Here is a 22,382-nt window from a genome sequence, read left to right as displayed (position 1 = left end):
GACTCTTCTGCCTTGTTTAGCCTGTTTGAAAAGAAATAGCTGCCGGACTGCATAGGTAGTAATCAACAGAACACTTGAAGGAGTACTTCGAAGGACCTACTTACCTTAACAGAAAGTAAAATCTGCTAATAATGGGAAGATGAGCTTTGTTGATGCCCTTCAATGCCTTAGTGATAGGCACCCTTAAATAGAGATGCACAGTTTCACCCCAAAAGACACTGGAGGGCAATGGACTACCTAATATCACTAGTTCTGTGTTTCTAGTCACAGGGATACCTTCCTTCAAAAATCTGGCCCCATATTTAGATTATGAATGTTTTCATTTAGTTTATTTATTGTTATTTCCACCCCTATGCTACAGAAAAGCCCACTTGTCAACCTTCAATTCAAAAGGACTCCAAGCAAGGAATTCTTTTAGGAACTCACCTCAAAAGATCTACTTTATAAGAGAATTTTTGCTGTACCGACTGCAGAATGGGGCATTTCCATCTGTACTTTTAGAATGCATGAGCTTTGGACATAGCTGTATAAAGTCCCTATAATAAAAATTCTCTTTCCCCAACAATTAAATAGCTTATACTTTTCAGTTTCTACTGAAGGAAGAGTGGCCTGGAAACCACCTGCTTAACCATTAATCGTGAAGCCAGTGATCTGAAGTAACGAATATGAAGTCAGGTCCATGGGCTCCTGGGAATTATAAGCTAAGAAAAGAATGGGCTTGTGTAAGACTAAGTAAACCTAGCTGGGCACAGTGGCTCATGCCTGGGATCCCAGCACTCTGGGAGGCTAAAGCAGGAGGACTGCAAGTTCAAATCCAGCATGGGTGACTTCACAATTTAAGGAGACTTTGTCTCAAAATTTTAAAAAGGGTGGGGGAGGGCGGAGTGCATTAGGATGTGGTTCAGGGCAGAGGCCCTGGGTTCAGTCTCCAGTATCCCCAAAACAAAAAAAGTAAACCCAACAGAAAATAATATACATTTAGAAGAAGTACTGAATAATATATTAGAATAATATAATAATAATAAAATCTTTTATTAAAGAGTAAAATTTCTCAGTTAAATTTAATGAATACATTTAATATATAATCAACTTATTAACAATATTATATTTACATTCAGTATAATTTTAAAATGACCTAAAATGGAAGTTAAGGCTCTTGTACAAACACTGTTTTGTAGCTGAATGCCCCAGAAGGTTGCTAAGGTGTTCAGGTTGAGCTTACTAATTTGTGGGTGATGAAACGTGCTCATTTACTTTTATTGTCTCTTCACTGCCACAAGGAAGCTTACTATTTGGGAAGCTGCACCTCAGTACAGCCATTTCAGTTCTACATTTCAAGCTAAAGCCATGGAAATCTGACTCCTATTCTGTGAAATATCCTAGGAGAGTCCTGTTAAAGCTAATTTGGAAGTCTCCTTGATACCAAAACCTGATGTTTTCGTCTTTTTTGGCCTAATAAGAGCTCTCCTAGACTAAGGCAAAACTAGGGCTATAGTCTAACTTCACATATGAATATAATACTGCCTTAAATGAGAAAGATTTCTACTGTTTTTTGCAAAGCACTTCAGAATGCTCAGGAAATGACCAGTAGGGTGTCGGAGTCAATATGGAGAAATGCACGCCTAGTGTACCACTGGAATCGTCGCTGGATTCTAGTGTGTGATTATCTTGATACATGTTTTCCAATATAGACAAACCCAAAGTAGTTTAAATTATTAGCAGAGGCATTTCAAAATTGCAAAACAAAATCAATTTTAATTTAAAATTGTGTTTAAGTAGTAGAAAGGGAAAGATGTTGCAGAAATCACATTAACAGTAAGCCATCAGAATTTCTAAATAATTGTAAATCACTATTTCAGATGTTGGGGAAAGGAGTATCCAAATAGCAACACTGAGAGACCATTTTGGAGGCAAGGCAGTCATCATAATGAATATTCAGTCATACATGGGATAAACAGAATATTTTCTACATAAAAGTTATTGTTGGTATTCTCTAGGACTGAAAACAAATCTCTAAAGTGCCAATTTATCATATATATATATATATGATATTTCTTAGATATATATTTCATATATATTTCTTAGAACTATATTGGTTTGCATGTGCTGATGGAAATCAAGCTAACACTACACACCTGAACATGCTTACTCACTTTTTCCCTATAGATTTGACTCTGCAAGGGCAGGCATGTGACTGTTTCTTTTCAGCCTTCTGATTCTTGTATTTTCCATTGTCTGTGATAGCACAGTAAATGTCATTGCTGAACTGAAAATGAAGAATGACTGGCTCTGCAGAAAGGATAAAATCTGAGGTAGAGTACAGGACTGTAGTCAAGAGTGTAAAATTTACACCTGAAATTTAGGAACAGCTACAACAGTAGAATATATAAGAAGCATTGCAAAACATGGACATTTCTATTTTCTCTGAGCACAGATTAAACACAGCTCTGAGAGGGTCCTTGAATCCCTCCCCTCCAAAATTAAATTTAACATCTTGAGAAAAAAAACAATCCTTGAGAAGAAATCAGATATGGAGGTCTTTTTTTTCATCTTAAAAAAAGGAGGTTAAGATAGTGAGTCGATACCAGCTTTCAAACAAGTTATGGGAAAAAAGAAATAGGACATTCAAAATCCGCTTGTACTTTAATTGAAAATCTTTAGGTTTGATAATGAGGTGTGTTCTTGATAGACATCTTGAACACTAAAAGAAGTTGTAGAATATTGTGGGATTGGTCTTCCATGAACTGATTTAATTTAAAGAGGGTAGATTCACATCTTTCTGTAAAAACCTAAAATGTGTCAGGAAGCAGGAAGAAATAATTTCTCTAGATGATTCATATTTTTCAATTTTTCTTCTGTCTCTTCTTTAAAGCCACTTTTATTCAGAAGCAAAAAATGAAACAAAAAAGAAAAACTTACCAAAGGTCACCAGGACTTTTAAATGTACTTGACTAGGATGACAGCGTCAGAAATGCCACCAACATTTTAGTGGACACTAAGCACCACACTGTTACCTGGGAGCTGGTGATCTGTGCCTGTAACTCCAGCACCTGGGAGGCTGGAGCAGGAGGATAGCAAATTCACTCCCAGCCTGAGCGACTCCACGACTTAGCTGAGAATCTGTCTCAAATTAAACAAAAAAATCTAAAAGGCTGGGAATGTAGCTTAGTGTGAAGGCCTTGCATTCAATTGCTAGCAATGCAAAACAAAAAACAAATAAATAAAAATTAAAAAGAGGAATCACACTGTTACCATCATTTCCTATAATAATTGATTTACTACAAATATGAAAACCTCCTGAAAAGACTTGTGAAGAAAGGATTAGAGTATTGTTCAGTGTCTGATTAAAAAAATATAATAGACGTGTAATGGAAATTTATCACATCTCACTCCTTTGTATTGTCAGTATTCAAAGTCATTTCTATTACTGTTATACTTAAACCATTCCCTTCCTATGGCATTGTTTTGGATTCATTTCCAGAACATGAAGCCAACATGTGTTGGTGGTATTTGCTATAAAATAAGAAGAAAGGTCCACAGAATATAATTAGGGAAAAAACATCTTCAATTCAAATATTTATGCATACCAGGCTCTTTCTACCTGCCAAGTACTTTTCCAAAAATTGAAGGTACACAGATAAATACATCTCTGTTGCTAAAAATGCACTCACATATTGGTGAGAGAAACAGACATGAAAACATAATTACCAAACAAACAGATAGATGATGGAGTAAAGATTTTTGGAAGGCACTGTACTGGTTTGTAGGAGGCAGTTCTAATTTAAACTATAGTCCTGGTATAATAATGGTAAGGCCCTTTCACCTACAAAAGTATCCCTTTTTGGACAATAAATTATATCATAAACAGCCATATCAATCAAATGTGCCTGAGGTTGTCAGGGAAGATTTTCCACAGACTAGGACAGAAAATGAAAAAGATTAAGAATGCTTTGTCACACGTATTACCTACACCCAAATGGAAAGGAAACAAGTAGAGTGACTTTTATTTCTCTCGGGAGAGTAGGAGAGGAACTCATTGGGTGAAGGAGAGAGACAGGCAGGACACTGTCCCTAGCTGGTGGTATGTGGTATATACAAGGGTTGTCGTTAAATGAACCATTCAACTGTTAATTCCCTGACGGACTCAAGACTGAAAGGTGGGTGGGAAAGAGCTAGAAGCAAAGCGGAGGATAGGAAGACAAGTGAGAGTCAAATATAAGACAATACATGTTTTACCAAAAGTGACCTGAAAGGGGACAGGGCTGCCTGTGAGGTTGGCAGCACCCAGCCTCTGGTGGTATCAGGCAGAGCTAAATGGTCACAGTGAACAAATAGGCCACCACTAGTTACCTAATGTCCTTCACCATGTCATTGTCCACTGAATTAATGATTCTCCATGCATGGGGCCTTTTGGAGCAACCTTTAAGAAGTCTATATTTGGGAGGCCCAATAAAGTAATCTTTGAAAATGTAGAAATACACTAGAAAAAGAACCAATTTCCACGAGCTGACACCTCCTGTGACCCACGCTGAGTACACTCTAAAAAGAGACTAGGGAATATAAAGCGCATCTCACTGAGCTTGTTCTCTGGCACCCATACAAGGAAAACAGCCATTAGACATGTGATATTCAGGACCCAGGCTTTTCCCCGAGCTATCTACCGCTTGGGCGCATGTTCATTTTGAGATGGAGTAGCTGCAGAGCCTGGCTTACCAGTCTGATTTGCATAGCTCTGAGTTACATAAAAATGGGGCTGGTAGCAAAGCTATCATTAAAGAGAAACAAAATAGAAAACTGAACAAAGGATACATTCTGTGCAAAGTTGAGACTGTCTCAGGGCTCCTTGTCCTGGTAAGAAAGATGCCTGCCCCTTCCCCACACCTAAAAGGAAGAGCAGGAAAGTGGCAAAAGGAAGCTGCCTGGAAGTAACACGGGAATGAAGAATAAAAAACTAAAACTAGACACAGGAGGAACGAGAGGAACTGGCAAGGGCGCGAGGTGATCCTGCCAGGCGTCCTGCATTCACAGCACAGAGAAATGCGATTAGGTTAGAATCACTTTCCCTCTTCCCCAGTTCACTGAAGCAGGAATTGGTCAGGCCCAGGAATGGAATGACATCTTGATGAAGCTCTGCTTTCTCAGAGGCCTAGGAAGGGTGGCAACTCAGCCAGAATCTACTCACTGGCCTTTTTATATCCAATTATTGGATTTCTATGTTTATGAATTAAAACGCTTCCAGTAAACCAGAAAGAAAGGTCTTCTGAAGCCAGTGGAAATGACTCTAGTTAGTGGTTAATAATAGCACATGGGCTTTGGCATGAAAGAAAACTGGTTTCAAATCTCTGCAACTTACATATTTATAGGAAGATATTTAAACTCCAAGTTTTAGTTTCTGCATTTAAAAAAAACTGGGAATACATATTCCCTACCCACCCATTCTCATTTTACACCTTTGTTTTCTGTCTGGTTCCAGCTTTGACCTGCTTCCCCAGAATATTATATGTGTGTGTGTGTGTGTGTGTGTGTGTGTGTGTGTATATTTATTTATTTATTTATATATAATCTCCAGGCATGATGGCACATGCCTGTAATCCCAGGAGGCTGAGACAGGAGGATCACTGCAAGTTCCAGGCCAGCCTGTACTACATAGTAAGCTCAAGGCCAACCTGAGACTCTGTCCCAAACTAAACAAAACAAAGCACACACATATATACACACATACACATACACATTATATATATATAGTGTGTGTGTGTGTGTATATGCATGTATATATATATCCCTGCTTCAAAACCTCATGCTCCTCTGTTCTTTAAAGTTACACCTAAAATTAGTTGGGCATAGTGGGACACACCTGTAATCCCAGCACTATAGGAGGCTAAGGCAGGATAATTGCAAGTTTGAGCCTAGCCACAACAACGTAGGGAATTAATGAGGCCCTGTCCGAAATTAAAAAAATACAAAGGTCTGAGAATGTAATTCAGTATAAAGTCCCTGGGTTCAATCCCCAGTAACGTGCAAAAAAAAAAAAAAGTTTAACTAGAACTATACATAAATTCCGTACCAATAATGTACACAAATTTAAAGCATGAAAATGATATGCAACAGAAAGCTTTTTGACCTTGAATTCTGAAGGCACTCTTTATTTTTTTAGAACATTGACCCTGTGCCCATGCAGGCTAGGTGAACAGGGAATCGGTACTGTATTATTATCTCCTCTCCTCATAGGAGGTCAGAATAAGCTGCCAAAAACCACTAGGTCGTTTCCCATGAAGAATCTTGAATTCTTGGTAAGAAGATCTGCGCAGACCTCCACTTGCTATGAGCAGTCCACCTACAGAACATGATGCCAAGTGTTAATACTATATTCTGATACTACTTCTCATCACACGGTTAATATGATTTTGGATTTGTACTAGCCCTGTAGTTACGCACACAACACAGGGAGAAAGTGGCGTAAATTCCCTGCTCAACAACCAAAGCAGTCCTTGTCACCAAAACTATCATATGTTAGCCTCCTTGTCAGTATCTGCAGCCAAGCCTTAGCTTCTAAGGATCTACTTGTTACAAGTGGGTTTATGTGCCTTGAAGCATATGGCCTTGATATATGATCCCAGAGCAAAAGAGCAAGGTATTTCAAGCTGGCCACAATTTTATTGACTCTCACAGACTTGCTTTGTAGTCATTCCAATAAACTAGATGAGAAATTTCTGATGCTCCAAGCTATCCAGTCCTCAGGACTCCATTTCATGATTCAGAGTCCAACAAAACAACTCAAGAGTGCTTTTGTGTGACACTGTGACCACAGGGATAAATAATTGCTTAGTAATTCTCTTTGAGGCAGAAAATTCTAAACATGGAGGAACCATTTCCCCTAATGGGAGCCAGAAATCCTGTGAGTGCTTGAAATGGCATTCACAAGTCTGAATGGTAAACAGATAAAAACAGGAGCGCACCAGTTGCACAAATGACTTGCTTGTCACAAACTTGTCATTGCAGTAATCTAACATTTCTTTCACAGAGCCCGATGGAAAGTATGGAACAAACAAGCCCTGCTGACGTTTTGGCTCTGTTAAGCCTTCCTCCAAGCGAAAGCATCTGCAGCATCTTCCTGTTCTAGACCCTTTATCTACTGAAGTTAGCTGATACTGTAACATGTCAAAGAAATGTTTGACTATTGCATTAACAAGTTGATGACAAGCAAGTTATTCCTGCAGTTGAAATACTGCTGCTTTTAATAGGCTGCTATTTTGACCTTCATTTTATTAAAGAAAAGGAACCCTAGCAGAGCAGAGCACTGGGAAGTTACCAGTATTGTTGCCTCAGGCCTCTGCAGATTCACAAAGGCCACCTGTTGCAGTGGTGGGAGAGGGGGCATACCTGGCAGTTTCATCGGGTTACTGATAGGATTTCCTACCAACACACAAATGTTTTGAATACGTTGGATGGCCCCAAGGATTGCTCTTGCAGGGGTAAAATGGCCAGCACAGAAATGCATTTTCTCCCACGTCATCTCTGCAGCCCTCTTCACGTCCACGTGCCTGTGTGTGCTTTATCTAATGTTAGTAGCTGGGAAACTTAAATAAAAATTATATGTAGCGAGTACATAGTTTTGCCAGTTCTTCCTGTTTGTAGCCTCTCCTAACCTCCTTCTCATTCAGCATAACATTACAGCTATCTAAACTTCATGAGAGCCACGCTCCTGTCCCATAAAGAGCAATGCATCTCCCTGAGCCTCCTCACGGAAACCTCAGGCAGCCCTCCCATAGATACCGTCAGCTCATCTCCAACTTCAGCTGCCAGCAGGGAGTGCTGGTACTCTGTGCAACTGCCGACTCTTGTGTGTCTGAGGAGCCCTCCTCCCCTTGGGGACCCACCCTTGGTGATCTCGGAGTGCGCATCCTCTGGGTCCTAGCCTTATCAGCACACAGAACCTGGCTGGAGCCTGTAATTGGAACCTTGCCTGTGTGCCCCCATCCTCCAAGTTTCTGCTTTTGTTGGTGCCATGGGATATCAGCCCTTAGAACAATGGACTATTTGCCCTAAGACTTTGGCCTTTTCATAAAACTGAGCTTCTCTTATTCACCAAGGTGTCAGGTACCTTGTATTCTTTTTAGACCCTCCAGGTCTGTTAAGGGTACACTGATAGTTTCTGGTCTGGTTTAAATATTAACATGAAAAACTTTCATTTTCTGGCCGGTGCCACAGGAGTTTTCATTTTTGAAAGTCTTGTAGAAATGATTATCCTTGTTCAGCCATGAGAACCAAATTTCTTGCCAAAGTGGTGGCAACTTGTTCAGAGTGTCTCCCACACGAAATGTTTTACTCTACCCCAAATATCTCGTGTTGCAATCTATACCTCTGCTTTGTGAGAAAACTGCCAGCAGAGGACAGGTGGGAAAGGTGTGAGAGGGCCTTTTCTTTACAGAATGAAGAATATTGTCTCTGAAAAAGTGAGGATAGCTTGAGGCAACAGTTCAAAGTTTCTGCAGAAGAAAATATGTGAATGAACAATTTGAATTTTAAATGGAGTTTTACTGACTTTTTTTTCTTTTTAAGTTCCTAATAGGATTTCCATAATGATTTTGTTTCCTTTCTTATTAGAATTTAAATGGCAAAGAAATTATATGCTATTTCTGATTCAGAAAAATATGAAATCTTTTTATGGGAACTCTTAAAATACACATTAGGAAATAGGTACTGGTAAAGAATAAGGACAGAAAGGAAGAAAAGAAGAAAGAAAAGAAGGAAAGAAAGAAAGGTAAAGAGAGAGAAAAGAAAGAGAAAGAAAGGAAGGAAGGAAAGAAGGAAGGAAGGAAGGAAGGAAGGAAGGAAGGAAGAAAAGAAAGAAAAAGAAAAGAAAGAAAGAAAGAAAGAAAGAAAGAAAGAAAGAAAGAAAGAAAGAAAGAAAGAAAGAGAAAAGCTTCTGTCTTCCAGTTCACAGGGATATCTGATTAGTGTGTGTTTTTAATACTTACTTATTTGTCTTTTGTTTTAAGGAAGTTAGCAAAGGCAGAAGAAAAAGACCTTACATTAGGATCATTTCATTAGATCCATTATAGAATATTAGGATGAGAAGGGGTTTTGATCAGCCTGACTTTATATCACACTCTCACTTGAGAGGTGAGAATGCTGAGCTCTGAAAATGTTTAATAAAATGAACCAAGGTAAACAAAGAGATTGTGCCAAAGGAAGGCCTAAAACCAAGATCTGACTTTCAGTTCAGGCAACACCCCCTCAGACATTACATTACATTTTTTTAAAGCTTTCTTTTAAATGAAGACAGTCTTATTTTAATAATTTGCACCAATGTGCTTAAATCTACTATAATATTTGCTTTTGTAGTTACTGGGACTTCATATGGCTAAGCTAACTATAGAATGTGCATTTGAGCAGATTGACGATATTTCTTTCTAAGCTGTACTTTACCCGAGTAGTGTAAGGAATCTTTATTGTTTCAAAGAAGTTTTTCCAGTTAGAGAATTCCAACCTTGTATTTAACAACATATTTTAATGCATATGTTCCTTTAATAAGTTTTGTTTAAGTACGTCCTATTCTGCATTCTAGAAGGTAAAACATCTTTTATCCGATTAATAGAAATATGTTTTTTATTCCCACTCTTAGCCATGTTTATTTTGCCCTCGCAGTTGTTAGTTTGGACAAAACATTGATAAAGTCAAAATATCAATGTTTTTGTTTGTTTGGGTTCTTTCTGTTTAACATGAACAGAAAAGTTAAATATGCATTTACCTTCTGCAGCTATGATAATTATAAACTCTTTTTTTATTTATGCAAAACTTATTTTTCTTTTTGTTTCATTTCTGTTTTCGCATGTTCCGAACATCTGTACCGTGGCTGGTGGCGAGAGTAGCAGTGGCTGGCGCTTTTCCTCTACTCTGTGAGCAAAGGAGAATTAGCTGGAATAAAACCTTGCCTTCCATATGGTGGACTTGAAATGCAGCATTGAAAAGGTATCTTCTCTTTTTCTTTTCTGAAACCAGAGATGAAACCTGTGAGCAAATAGCAATCTTGATGCCAAATCACCTTTTAATTCCCATCAGAAAAGTCCTCAGCAATGCATCTCTCATTTCGTCAGTTCCAAAACCTAAATAAATCATCTTTATAGGTTGGTAACATCTGTCTATATACAAAGACATGTGCCTTTGGTCACTCACTTAAGAATGACTAAGATTCTACACATAGTTAAGAAATGAAGTGGAAGTGTTGCTTTTAGTTGAACAAAATGATTGTTTTTTTGTGTATGTTTGGCTGAGGTGCTCATTAATTCCTACAATATTGCAGTTGATACTTGGGAACAATGGAGAGAAAATATCACTGTTGTTTTCCTTTATCTTCATTCTAGTTAGGAAATTAGGGGTCTTTGTCTTACAAAAATGTTTTAATGGAAAATATTTCAAACACATAAAAGTATAAAGAATGATATAAAGCTGGGCGTGGTGGTGCACACCTGTAATGCTAGGACTCAGGAAGCTGAGGCAGGAGGATTGTTGCGAGTTCAAGACCAGCCTAGGCTACAAATTGAGCTCAAGACCAGCCTGAACTGCATAGCGAGACCCTGTCTCAAAAAGACCAAAAAAAAAAGAATGATATAGAATCCAGAACACAATAAAACAAACCTTAATAATTTGAAATATTTGTTACTAAGCCTGTTTCTATTACTACTTTCTTACAAATTACTTACAGTAGAAAAATTAAATGTGTAATTGTTAAGCTAAACTGTCCAGCAGTGTAAAACATTTGTAGAACCTGTGAAGTGTCCCTTGTGCCTTCTTGCACTTGATACCCTCCAAAGTTTTGACAAAGGTTAGTAGCAATCATGAGTACTTTCATGTTCTAGCTTAAATGAATTCTCCTGAATATATCACTAAAAACTATCTATTGATTTTCTCATTGCTAAACACAATTTCTAGTGTTTTCAATAACAAGCAAGTTAATATTTATGTACATGTACATACAGGAAGGTAGAATTGCTAAACAGTAAGAAACATGAATTTTAAACTTTACTAGACATTGTAAAGCTTCCCTTCAAAATAACAATTTATATTCTTTGTAATTTGAGAGTTTCTCCACAGGCTAGATAGTCATACTTTTAATTTTTTTTTCAATTTAGTAAGGGAGGGCTGGGGATTTAGCTCAGCAGCACAGCGCCTGCCTGGCAAGCACGAGGTTGTGAGTTTGATTCCCGGTACTGGAGAAAAAAAACAGAAAAAAAAAATTCTGTATGTCAGTTTAGTAAGGATTAAATAATATCTCAGTTAAAATTTTTTCATTTATAAGCCATTTAAGTCTCTGTTATATCCTTAGCCCATTTTCTGTTAAATTGTTCTGCTATTGTTATTTTAGAGGGTTTTGTTTTGTTGTGAAGTTAGTTATTTTTGTTTTTATTATTATACTCTGGATTCTCATACCTTTGGGCCATACGGAATACAAGTATCTTCGCCCAATTTGCAGTTTCTCTTTTAACTTCTTTAGTAACATTTATTTAAAAAAAAAACACGATTTTAATGCAGTTAAGTTTGATATTTTCCTTAATGATTTGTGCTTTTATGTTACTTAAGAAAACTTTCCATATTCCCTATATTTTCTCTTGCTTTAAAGATTTGCCTTCTATACTTAGAACATGAAAACCCATTTTATTCTTCTTAACCTGCACAATCCAATTATCCTAGCACTATTTAACAAATTAGTCATCCTTTACTGACTAATTTGCAATATCATTTGCCTACATCAAATTTGTTTTGAGGACTTTTATTTCATACAGTATACTGTTCTTCTATCCTTATCCTAATATCATAATGCCTTACCATAACATAAAGATATTCTTATTATTTGGTGAAGTAAATCTCTCTACTTTTTTACTTTTTCAGATTGTCTTGGCATTTTACTAAGTATGACATTTAGGGAAAGCTGAGTTTACCCAAAGTTCTGCTGAATTGTATTGAAATTACATTAACACTGGAGAATAATCAGGGGAAGAGGTGACAGTTTTGCATGTCTTCTGCCCATTAACTCTATATCTGTGCTTCTTTAGGTCTTTCTTTATATTCTTTAACAGTGTTTTATAATTTTCCTCATGAAGGTCTTGTGCCTATATTTTTAATTTCTTCACATTAACAGTTTCTTGTGCTTTATGTACAGAATCAGTCTTTCATTTCAGTTTATTGGCGTATGTTCATTCACCAACCTTGCTGAATATTACTTCTAATAGCTAACCTTATAATTTGCTTTTCCACATGGACATCTGTATCATTGCAAGTAATGACAAATTTTCTCCTAAACTCCAATTCTTAAATGTTCTATTTCTTTTTCCTACCTTCTTGTATTATTCACCCTCTATATAGTGTTAAATAGAAGTCATAATATTAGTAGTAACTAGCTGGGCATGGTGGCACACGCCTGTAATCCCAGCTCGCAGGAGGCTGAGGCAGGAGGATCATAGCACATTGGATCTGGGCTACAAAGTGAGCTCAAGGCCAGCCTGAACTGCATAGCGAGACCCTGTCTCAAAAAGACATTAAAAAAAAAAAAATAGTAATAACTATTCTTTTTCTTTTATAGAAATATTTTGGAAATTTGATGTTTACTTGTTTTATTGATGGGGGTTCTTTTGTTTTTGTCTTATGAGTTATGTATTTCAAGCTGCCTTTGAACTCAGTAGCCTGGAATTCACCCGGATCCTCCTGCTCACCTGGAATTCATGGCAATCCTTCTGCCTCAGCCTCTCGAATGCTGGGATTATGATGTCACCACCATACTCAGCTAGTATGGGATTTTGACAGTCAAAATTACTATACTAAGGAAGTTCCCATCATCCAATTAAAGCTTGCTAGGCATTTTAATCAGCAATACTAGTTAAATTTTATCTATTGCATTTTCTGTATCAATAACTTCAATAAACTTTCCCATTAATATGTTCATGTTTTATATTATACTAATATATTTCCTTATATTAAACATTTTTTTACATTCCTGGAAAAAAATAACCTCATCTTTATGCCTTTTTTTAATCCACTGTTAAGAAAAATTTCCTAACATCATATGTAGTGTGTTTGCATGGAGAGATTAGTCTTTAATTTTTATTTTTAAAAACAGTTATTGCAGAGTCTTGCTTCATGGTGATACTAGACTCAGAAAATAAATTTAATAATATTCTTTTTTAATTTCAAAATTGTTTATACTATCGGGCAGTGGGTGGCAAACTTATGGCGCATGTATTATTTGTTTTTCTTTTAATACAAAAGATGTTAATGTATGAAGTTTGTTTTTTTTTTCCTAAACTAAAACCTCAGTATTCAGGTTTAATTGCAGTGTTGGCACTTTGCAATAAATAAGTGGATTTGGGGTTGCAGTGTGGATACTTGTCTCTAAAAAGTATGCCATCACTGCTACAGGGATTACCCAGGGATATATTCATATAATTTTTTTTTCTTTTTTTTTTTTCTTCCGGTACCAAAATTGAACTCGTGACCTTGCACTTGCCAGGCAGGCGCTGTGCCGCTGAGCAAAATCCCCAGCCCCGTCATATAATTTTCAATTTTCAAATCTTTAATTTTTACCTCCCTATCTGAATCTTTTCTCTCACTAGTTGCCAGACATTTTTCTGTTTCATTTACTTTTTTCAAAAGCTGGTTTTTGATTTCGCTTATTTACACTACTTTGTTCTTTGTGTTCTGCTACTACTCTGCATTTTCTTTCTATTTTATAAAAGTTTAATTCCATTTTTCTTTGACTGGATGCTTGAAGTATGACTCATTTAATTTCAAAAGCTTGTCTTATTTTAAAAATTAATTTCAAGCTCTAAATATTCCTCCAAGTTTCTCATTAGCTGCATACCATACTTTTATATTTAGTTTTGTTAAATTTTAAATATTTTGTAATGGCATTTTGATTTATTTTTTAAGGCTGGAGTTATCTAGAAGTATAGTTTTTACTTTCTAAGTATATTTACTGTGTTCTGATTGTTAATTCTGAATTTAAATATATTTTACAGAAAAGATGTTTTAATTGAAAAAAATTCTTTTGAAGTGCCTTTTTTGTGACTATTCAGTACTTAGATTTTACTGGTGGGTCTGAAATCTATAGATAGGTTATCTGTTTCTTCAATACACTTTCTAAAGTGTTTGTATGTATGTTTTATTATTATATTTTTCTAGCTAGAAAATGAAATCAACTTTTTAATATTTCTTTTGCTCCCTTTAGTGTAAGAAAAGTGCATAATATGTTTTATCTATTAAGTATCAGTCTTGCTGGTGTAATTATTGGAGCTTTACTTATATCTGTTTTTATCATACAAAATGTGCTTATCATTGATTTATAAACCAATCTTTAATTATATGAACTTATAAATTATAGATATAACCGTGCCCACAGTTGTTGGACCCTATGGTCTCCTTTCTAGGTTTTGTTTTATTGTTAAATCACACTTATAGGCAAATTTTTACTGAGGACCTGGGTAGTGTACTCTTTTTGAATGTCTAAAGTTATTTTATTTGTCTATTATCTTAAATTTTAATTTATCTGAGTTCTTTTGCTCAGCATGTTTTTTGCTCACTCAATTGTATCTGTGACTCTTACTTTGTCAACTGTGCATATGAGAAATCTACTATCAAATTTGTCTTCTTACAGGTAATCTGCTTCTTCCTCCTGGTAGCTGTCCGGTTTGTCACCATCTTGCAGTTTCTCTTAAATATGATTCGTTGTGGATTTATTTGTAATTATCAGTCATGAATTCGGTGTATGCTATATAATCTCAAGACTCCAATTCTGGAAAACTCTGATATTATCTTTTCCCTGATCATTTGTCATTACCTATGTATTTTTGTTCTGTAATTCTGTTTTGTTTGTTGATTTTTTGAGGTAGGGTATCACTGTGTAATCCAAGCTGGCCTTGAACTCTCTCTTTAGCTGAGGCTGGCCTCAAATTCCTGGTTCTTCTGGAATTCTTACAAGATATATCAATCAATTCAACATAATCAATTTAGCATATCTTGATTGCTATTTCATTTTCTAAAAATTTATATCTGTCTCTGTCCCACTCCGTCTCTCTGAAACAAAGTCTTGCTATGTAGTTCAGGCCGGCCTTGACCTCATTATACAGCCAGTCTGGCTTCAAATGCAGTGATCCTCCTGCCTCCACCGCCTGTTTAAATTAAAGCAGGCACCAACACACTTGGCTAAAATTTCTCTTTTGCTTTCTTTAATTTGTTTCTCAATGTTTTCCTTAAAATTACTTTCTAGCTCATTTTTCTCCTGGAAATTTCCCTCTGAAGTTGTCCCATGAATTGCGCTTTTTTTGTTAATGAACACATTTGAAATTTTAAGATTTCTGAAATTTCTCTCTGAAGTTGTCCCATGTATTGCACTTTTATTGTCAATGAACACATTTGAAATTTTAAGATTTTTTGTCTTATTAACCTGTTCTCATTTTACTGCTACCTGTTTTTGTTGTACAATTTCTTGTTCTCTTATGGTTTAATGATTTCTGAGCATCTCAAACACTCTCATGTTGAGGTCACTGTGAAACTCTAAAATCAAAATCATCTGTAGTGAATCATAATTATTGATTCTCATGTTTGTTTTCTGACTACATTGTAGAATTAGATTTCTGACATTTTAGAATTTTATCTTGCAGGTTAGTCTTGGTCCGAGGAATTTTTGCTTTGATCCTTTTCTTTCTCTTTTCTTTTCTTTGCAAATATGTCCCAAACTAATGCTTTTCCTATTGCTTCTATCTGGATCCCCGAGTTCCTAGTCCCAGTCCAAATCTTAGAGTGGCAGCTTTTAGAATATTTGATCGTAAAACTATGTCTTTTTCTTTCTCTCATTACCTACATATTTTTCTCATGCAGGAAGTGCCATCCTGTGTAAATAGGCAGCAGTTGGCCCAAGATGTGGTGGCCTCTTGCTGAAGTCATAAGCCAGAGTCAGGCCCACCATTCCACATGGAGCCTTATGGAGCCCTTTACTCCAAGGACTAGGCTTCTAGACATCTTTGTATGATTCTGGGTCCATATTTCAGTATGCCTAGGGCTTTAGCACCATTCACTGGTTTTTTTCTTTGCATAAATAATCATACCTTTAATCAATTCTGCCTCTTTGGATTTCTCATGTTATACTGAATTTTTTAAATTGTAGTATATCTTAAACAACAAAGCTTTGATTTTTTTTGCCTCTTTTATGTAGATACATCACTTAACAAATAATATTCTAAATTACAGTTAGTATTTGTTGTTACTTTGTGATGGGTACAGAGCTTTACATAGATTACCTTGTTCAGCTCTCTCAGCTGTTCTTATTCCCATTATATAGACTAGGAAATTGAGACTAAATTCACTGAATAAATTTTCACTTAGGAAAAGGATTATAATTAGTAAATGGCAAGAATAACATTTGAATCCTATATTCCCTACTACCAAAACTGGTGTCCTTAAACTGCTGTCCTGTAAAGATTCTGTAATTTTTAAACTTATTTATTTTTAACAAAAAAATGAATTTAAATACTATTTATTCTTCTAAAAAATATTCTGGTCCTAGCTTAGCAATCTCTTTTATGTTTCTTTTATATTTCCCTGGTATTCTTTGCCTCTCTCTCTCTCTCTCATTCCCTCACTCTTTCTCTCCTCTTGCTCCCGCTTCCTGTATCTTTCTCTCTTGATATATGATTGTATCTGTTTCATTCACTATCTATCTAGTAATTTGGAGATATTAAAACATAATATATATGTTCTTTATCAGCATTAATGAAATTGTGTTCTGTAAAAAATAAGGAATGTAAGATGCTGTTTCTTCATACATCTCCTATCACCTGGTTCCTCATTTTTTTTCTTATAATACATTATGTCAAGCATTGAACATTATTAATTTTTATTGATATGGCAGGAGAGAGTATGACCCCCCAAAAGGTGACTTATTCTGAGTAGCAGACTGCTGCTAGCTCTAAATAGGTGCTCAATGAATACTTAACAAATGTTAAATGAACAAATATGCTTTTGTATCACATGTGCACACAGAGAAAGAAAACAGCCGGGATCTTTTTAGTCTTCATTTGCTACTGCATGACTTCTCGTTTCATTTAAAACTGAAATTTTGAAAGCTATTGAATGACCATATAATACAACAAATAACTCTTTCTGTGGATTCTTTTGTTAGGCAGATATATGCTTTGTGAAGTAGCCCTTTGCAATCAATGGCCATCCATTCAATTTAGTTCCATTCATCCCTACTTCTGCATTTGCTCCTTCTGCCCTACCCCGATACACACAATTCATAAATATATTTCATAAGTCTCAAATCAGTTACTATTGTTTTCATTCTGCAAATACCATGAGATTCTTAGATATAAAGTAGTGATTAAATGGCAATCATTATATCATATTAAATGTCTCAACCTATGTTCTTCAGTAATAATTCATGTTGTTTATTGTTTAAGGGGAGGAATTTTTGTGTTTCTTTTTTTTTGGTACCAGAAATCGAACTCATGACCTCAGGCTTGCCAGGCAAGCACTTATGCCACTGAGCTATATCCCCGGCCCCTAAGGGGAGGAATTTTTGAAGTAATTCCTACTGTTTTATTTTTGGTAGTAGTTCTCAAAATCCCAAAGTGTAGTTAAAGGAAATTCTTTATGTGAATGAGTGGGAAAATAAATTTTTCATGACATTACCAAGAAACTTTATGATCTAATACCTGGTAGAGTAAAAACACCGTGCTTCTATTGTAACAAAGCAAGTTAAATAAAATAATGTAGAATAACAAAAAGAAAAAGAAAACAACGCATAAACTGGGTCATTTGATGATGTGCAAATTTTATGGAAATTTTAATGACACATTTGATTGATTTATAAGGAGTATATATTATTTCTATTACAAGAACACTCAAGCCTTCTATGTGGCATAATTTTAACAATCTTTTGTACCTAACAACAGATTGAAATTAAACTGTCTTCCTCGCTGTTTCTATTCTTTAAATTATAAAATGATTTTTATTATTCTCTATTTAAAAGCTGTTGAAGTGAGAATCAGGAAATCTAGTTTCGAGTCCTAGTTCTGTCATTTAACTGCTCTGTGGCCATAAGGAAGTCAGTAAACTTTTCGTTCCACTTTGTCTTTTATAATTTTGAAAGTTGGAATCAATGCTCGAGAAACTTTTTTCCATTTTTCTGTTCTAGTATTCTACATTGTGTCTATCTATATGCAGAAACACCCACATGGAAAACAAAAATCTATACATGTCCCATGTAGCAGTAGCCTAAGCTCTTCAACAGGAGTCATGAGGAAATATCGAAGAGTAAGAGGAATTTTCCCCTGAACAAGACAGTTGAATTTAGTTGATAAATAAGTAAGGGGGAACCACTGTAGGTTCTTCATCTGAACTGACATGATGAAAGCAGCAGTAATCTGAAACACAGACCAGACGAATTTGGTGCTGTGTAGGATAAAATAAGGAAAGTGCAGACCATACTAATACAGAGATGAAGTATAATCAAAAGGTGTAAAGATACTGAGATATATAATTATTCAAAAATAATAGCTAAAAGCAACATTTTTAAAATCATGAAAGAAATACAAATATCTAATAAACATGAAAAATATTACCTCACTAGCACTCAAAACAGTTTATAAAAAATAATAAATCTCAGTGCCAGTAAGCATGCAGTAAAATAGGCACAATGTAAGGAATGAATACATGCCTAATTCCAGTTTACTTGCCTGTTGCAATACAAGCATATGTAGATACTTCTGTTCCCCTCACCGGAACCGTATCATTTTGCAACCATCGCCAGTTGTTTCTCAGGGTTTCTGTTTCTTTTTTTGGATCCTTGCACCTTTGCCTTAGGTGATCAGCCTGCACTTTGACATTCCAAACCTCATTTTTTTCCAGCACTTCATTTTTTTCAGTCATATCTGCCATTACGCTCAAACCATATTTACATGCATAGGAAATCACTTTCCCTTATCACAAAGGAGGAAGTCTGTCTAGGTCATTCTGCATGTTGCCCATTATCTTTAACTTCTACATTTCTGTTATTATAAAAAATTGTTACTCTAACAGTGACATTTTGAGTAACTGGAAAAGATGAGAATGGAGTAAAGGACACATTCAGGATGTTACTGCAAGGTCGTTTTTATTGGGTGGAAAAAATACTGCTGATAAGTTTATTAGAAACCCTTTTCAAACATAGACTCTCAGTCATCTGCTCTACATAAAAATGAATAAACATAACAATTTACTGGGTTCTACCCAGAAATTTGGCCAAAAAAGGAAACCCAGTTGGAAAGCATGGACCAGATAAAGTCTTATCAGTTCAAAATACCCAAGGACTTAGTCTGGTCCCTTTCTAACAAAACTGTGTAAGTAAAAACATAATCTTTTTTACATCTAAGTTCCTCACCCAGCTAATGGCAAAGTACTAAAGAAACTAAGAGTTTCCGGACCTCACCCTCTTACCCTCGTGCCAGGAGAATGACCATACTTTATCCAGGCCTCCACTGACTGCACAGACCATCTGCCTGTACAAGCTCATCTCCTTCTCAGAAAGTTTTTCTGCACTTTTTCAGAAGGCAGAGACTATGTGTTTTATTACCTCAGGTTCTATCAAACTGCATGATCATTGAATGTGCTGATACAGGCTTAGCAGTTTTGTTAGGATTACTTTAGTATCTAAAATATAAAGAAAAAAATCACTTGATAATAAATGCTTATACCCTTTATTATAACTTATCTTACTGGTATTTAGGCAGATGTTTTTAGAGTGATGACAGTACGGAGTCATAAACATCTTTCAGAGTAAATAGCTTTCAAAACCCTATTTTTCTTCAAGATTGAGAGTTGAAGTAGTATAATTCATAAGAGCTCTTTTGGTTGTTAGTGTGGCATCCATAACAAGTCACTAAATCTCTCTGAATTTCAGTTTTCACATCTGAGGAATAGTCCTTGTTGTGGGGGACTGGACAAGATATTGCTTATCAAATGCATGATGCTTGGTGTTGTGGCTAGAGTTAATGCCTCGCAGAACAGGTATCTCAGCCGCGCACTTGCATCTGGACCTCTGGGACATAGCACGTGGTATACCACTAGGGCAGTTACCTGTCTCCATGTCAGAACTTAAGGGCATAAGTAGTGTTTTTCAATTTTTAGAAGCATAAAAACTACTTGGGCAACTTGCTTAAAGCTCTGAGTTCCACCTCAAGAAATACTAATTCAATTGGTTTGCTCTGAGGGTGAGACCTTGAAATACGTCTTTTTAATGTGTTCCTCAGGTTGATTTGATGTGGCTGGTCCTAGCCTAGGCTCTGAGTAACCCTGGCGTCATGACTCCATCCCAGCCTTGATCATAGACCACCTTCATCCCCTCACAGTATTATGCAAGATTCACCTTTCTCAATGCTTGGTGGCTTTGCTGTGGGAAACAGCTCCCTTCACCCCCTCACTTCATCCCATTGAAGACAGAATAAAAGAATAGAGAAAGCTGGGTCAATTGAGAAAACTTGAGTAGCTACAGCAAATTGTCATTCATTTTTGATTATCTGAGTTTAAGATTTGCATTAGCTCCAAAGGTGAGCTGACTTGTAGGGAAAGCTTGAACTTTAGAACAATAGTTTTCCCCCATAACTGTGGAATGGCTGGCTATTGTGAAATCTATCTCTTGTTTTTTTTTAATGGAATTGCTATCTATAGAACTAGATGAATAAGCACAATTGAAGTGCAAAGTGTTAAATACATGCTTCGATTTAGTCAATCCATTTGCACATTGAAGTAATTAGGATGTATTTAAAAGCATTTTGTTTGCAATACTTTGTTCTCCATTTCCTACAAATTAAATTAGCGAGGGGTAGATTTGATTTTTACATCATTTTGAAAATATTTTCTTTTTCTTTTTTTAATTTCCTTAGTATTACATTTTTACAAAGTTCAAAACACAACCAACTGTGACTAAATTCATAAAAATAAAACAAAAAGCCCAAAGTACAAGAAAATGAAAAACAGCACAAAATAATATGCAGAAGAACAACATAAATCATACCTCACAAATATAGTTGCAGTAACATAGCTTATCCATGTCTGATCAATTAATAACAAATACTCACATAGCAAATAGCTCATTCCTTTGCTTTGATGGAGATTCCCAAATGTAATTAGTTATCCTAATGCAAATAGGAACAGACAGCAGGTCTACGTAGAAAAATCTTAACAATCTCCTGTTTGCATTGTACTATATATAATGAATGTAAAGAAAGAGTATAAAGGGTACTTTGCTTCCTTGTTTGTAAAGTATTCAAGCAAGATTATTTGCTTTTAAAATAAAGATAGATTTGCAGAACCAAGAAGTGATTATGGAGCTATGCAGTACAAACCAACAGACTGGAGTTTAAAGCCCAACTTTGCATAATATCTGAATGTTCTTTAACAAGTTACTTCACCTCCCCGGGTCTCAGTTTCCACATCTGTAAATTGAGAGTAGTATCTGCAGTGCAGATTGTTGTAATAGTATGTATTTGAAGTGTCTGACATTTAATATATTCTCAACCAATGACAGTTATTATTAATTCAAGCAATAACATAGAAATCCCTCCCCGCCAAAAACTAAACAGAAATATTCTATGATCTCACTTTCCCAGGGGCTAATAACATGATTCATAGATTTTATCCTAGGACTTTATCAAGATTCCTACAGAAGTGAATGAATGTTTTACTTTTATTATCTTCTCTCCTCTTAAAATGTTTCCTGTAATGCAAATAATTGGCCTCTAAATACATGTTGAGAAATCCCTTTTATATTATTGGAGTGCATAGTTAAATAAACTTCACTAAGGCAAATTATTATCACATTCTTTTGAAGACAAACAGTACTTTGGATTGGGCTCAGAATAGTGTAATTTTTCCAATTTTTTCTATACTATTATAACTGTAGAAATATATATATATATGCTTATGCATATAGAAGTGAGGAAAAAAAGAAACAAAAATAATGGAATTAAATATGCTTCTTAGGATACAGAGATGGTGCCCTGTTCAGCTCTATGTTTCATACATAGAAAATGTTCACTAAGTATTTGTTAAATTAAATAAATGAAGAGAAAAGTATAAGAAAATGTCTGTATAGCATATTGGAACTAGTTCCCAAAAGTAGTATATACAGGTCATAAGAGAAAGCGTTTTTCATGCCTACATCTTATATTATGAGCAACTACTTTAAAGATAACAGTACAGGGGGCTGGGGATTTAGCTCAGCGGCAAAGCGCCTGCCTGGCAAGCGCAAGGTCGTGAGTTCGGTTCCCGGTACCGGAGAAAAACCAAAAAATAAAAACCAAAAAAAAAAAGAATTGACATTGTACAAAACTGAGGCATTCAGTCTGTAAATA

At 35.7% G+C, this 22,382-nt stretch overlaps 1 protein-coding gene across 11 annotated transcripts in view; it reads left to right on the top strand.

The window, feature by feature from the left end:
- Nucleotides 1-22,382, top strand: part of Zbtb20 (zinc finger and BTB domain containing 20) — an 821,796-nt gene that overhangs the window by 569,289 nt on the left and 230,125 nt on the right. For all 11 annotated transcript variants that reach the window (XM_005386415.2, XM_013515065.1, XM_013515064.1 and 8 more), the window contains one exon: nt 9,873-9,972. The gene's annotated coding sequence lies outside the window, so the exon portion shown is untranslated. The remainder of the gene's footprint in view (nt 1-9,872; nt 9,973-22,382) is intronic.

Source organism: Chinchilla lanigera, unplaced genomic scaffold, assembly GCF_000276665.1.
Source record: "Chinchilla lanigera isolate Chin_1 unplaced genomic scaffold, ChiLan1.0 scaffold00026, whole genome shotgun sequence".
Classification (NCBI taxonomy): Eukaryota; Metazoa; Chordata; class Mammalia; order Rodentia; family Chinchillidae; genus Chinchilla; species Chinchilla lanigera.
The sequence above is the reverse complement of the archived record's forward strand: the minus strand, read 5'-3'. Positions and strand labels throughout refer to the sequence as shown.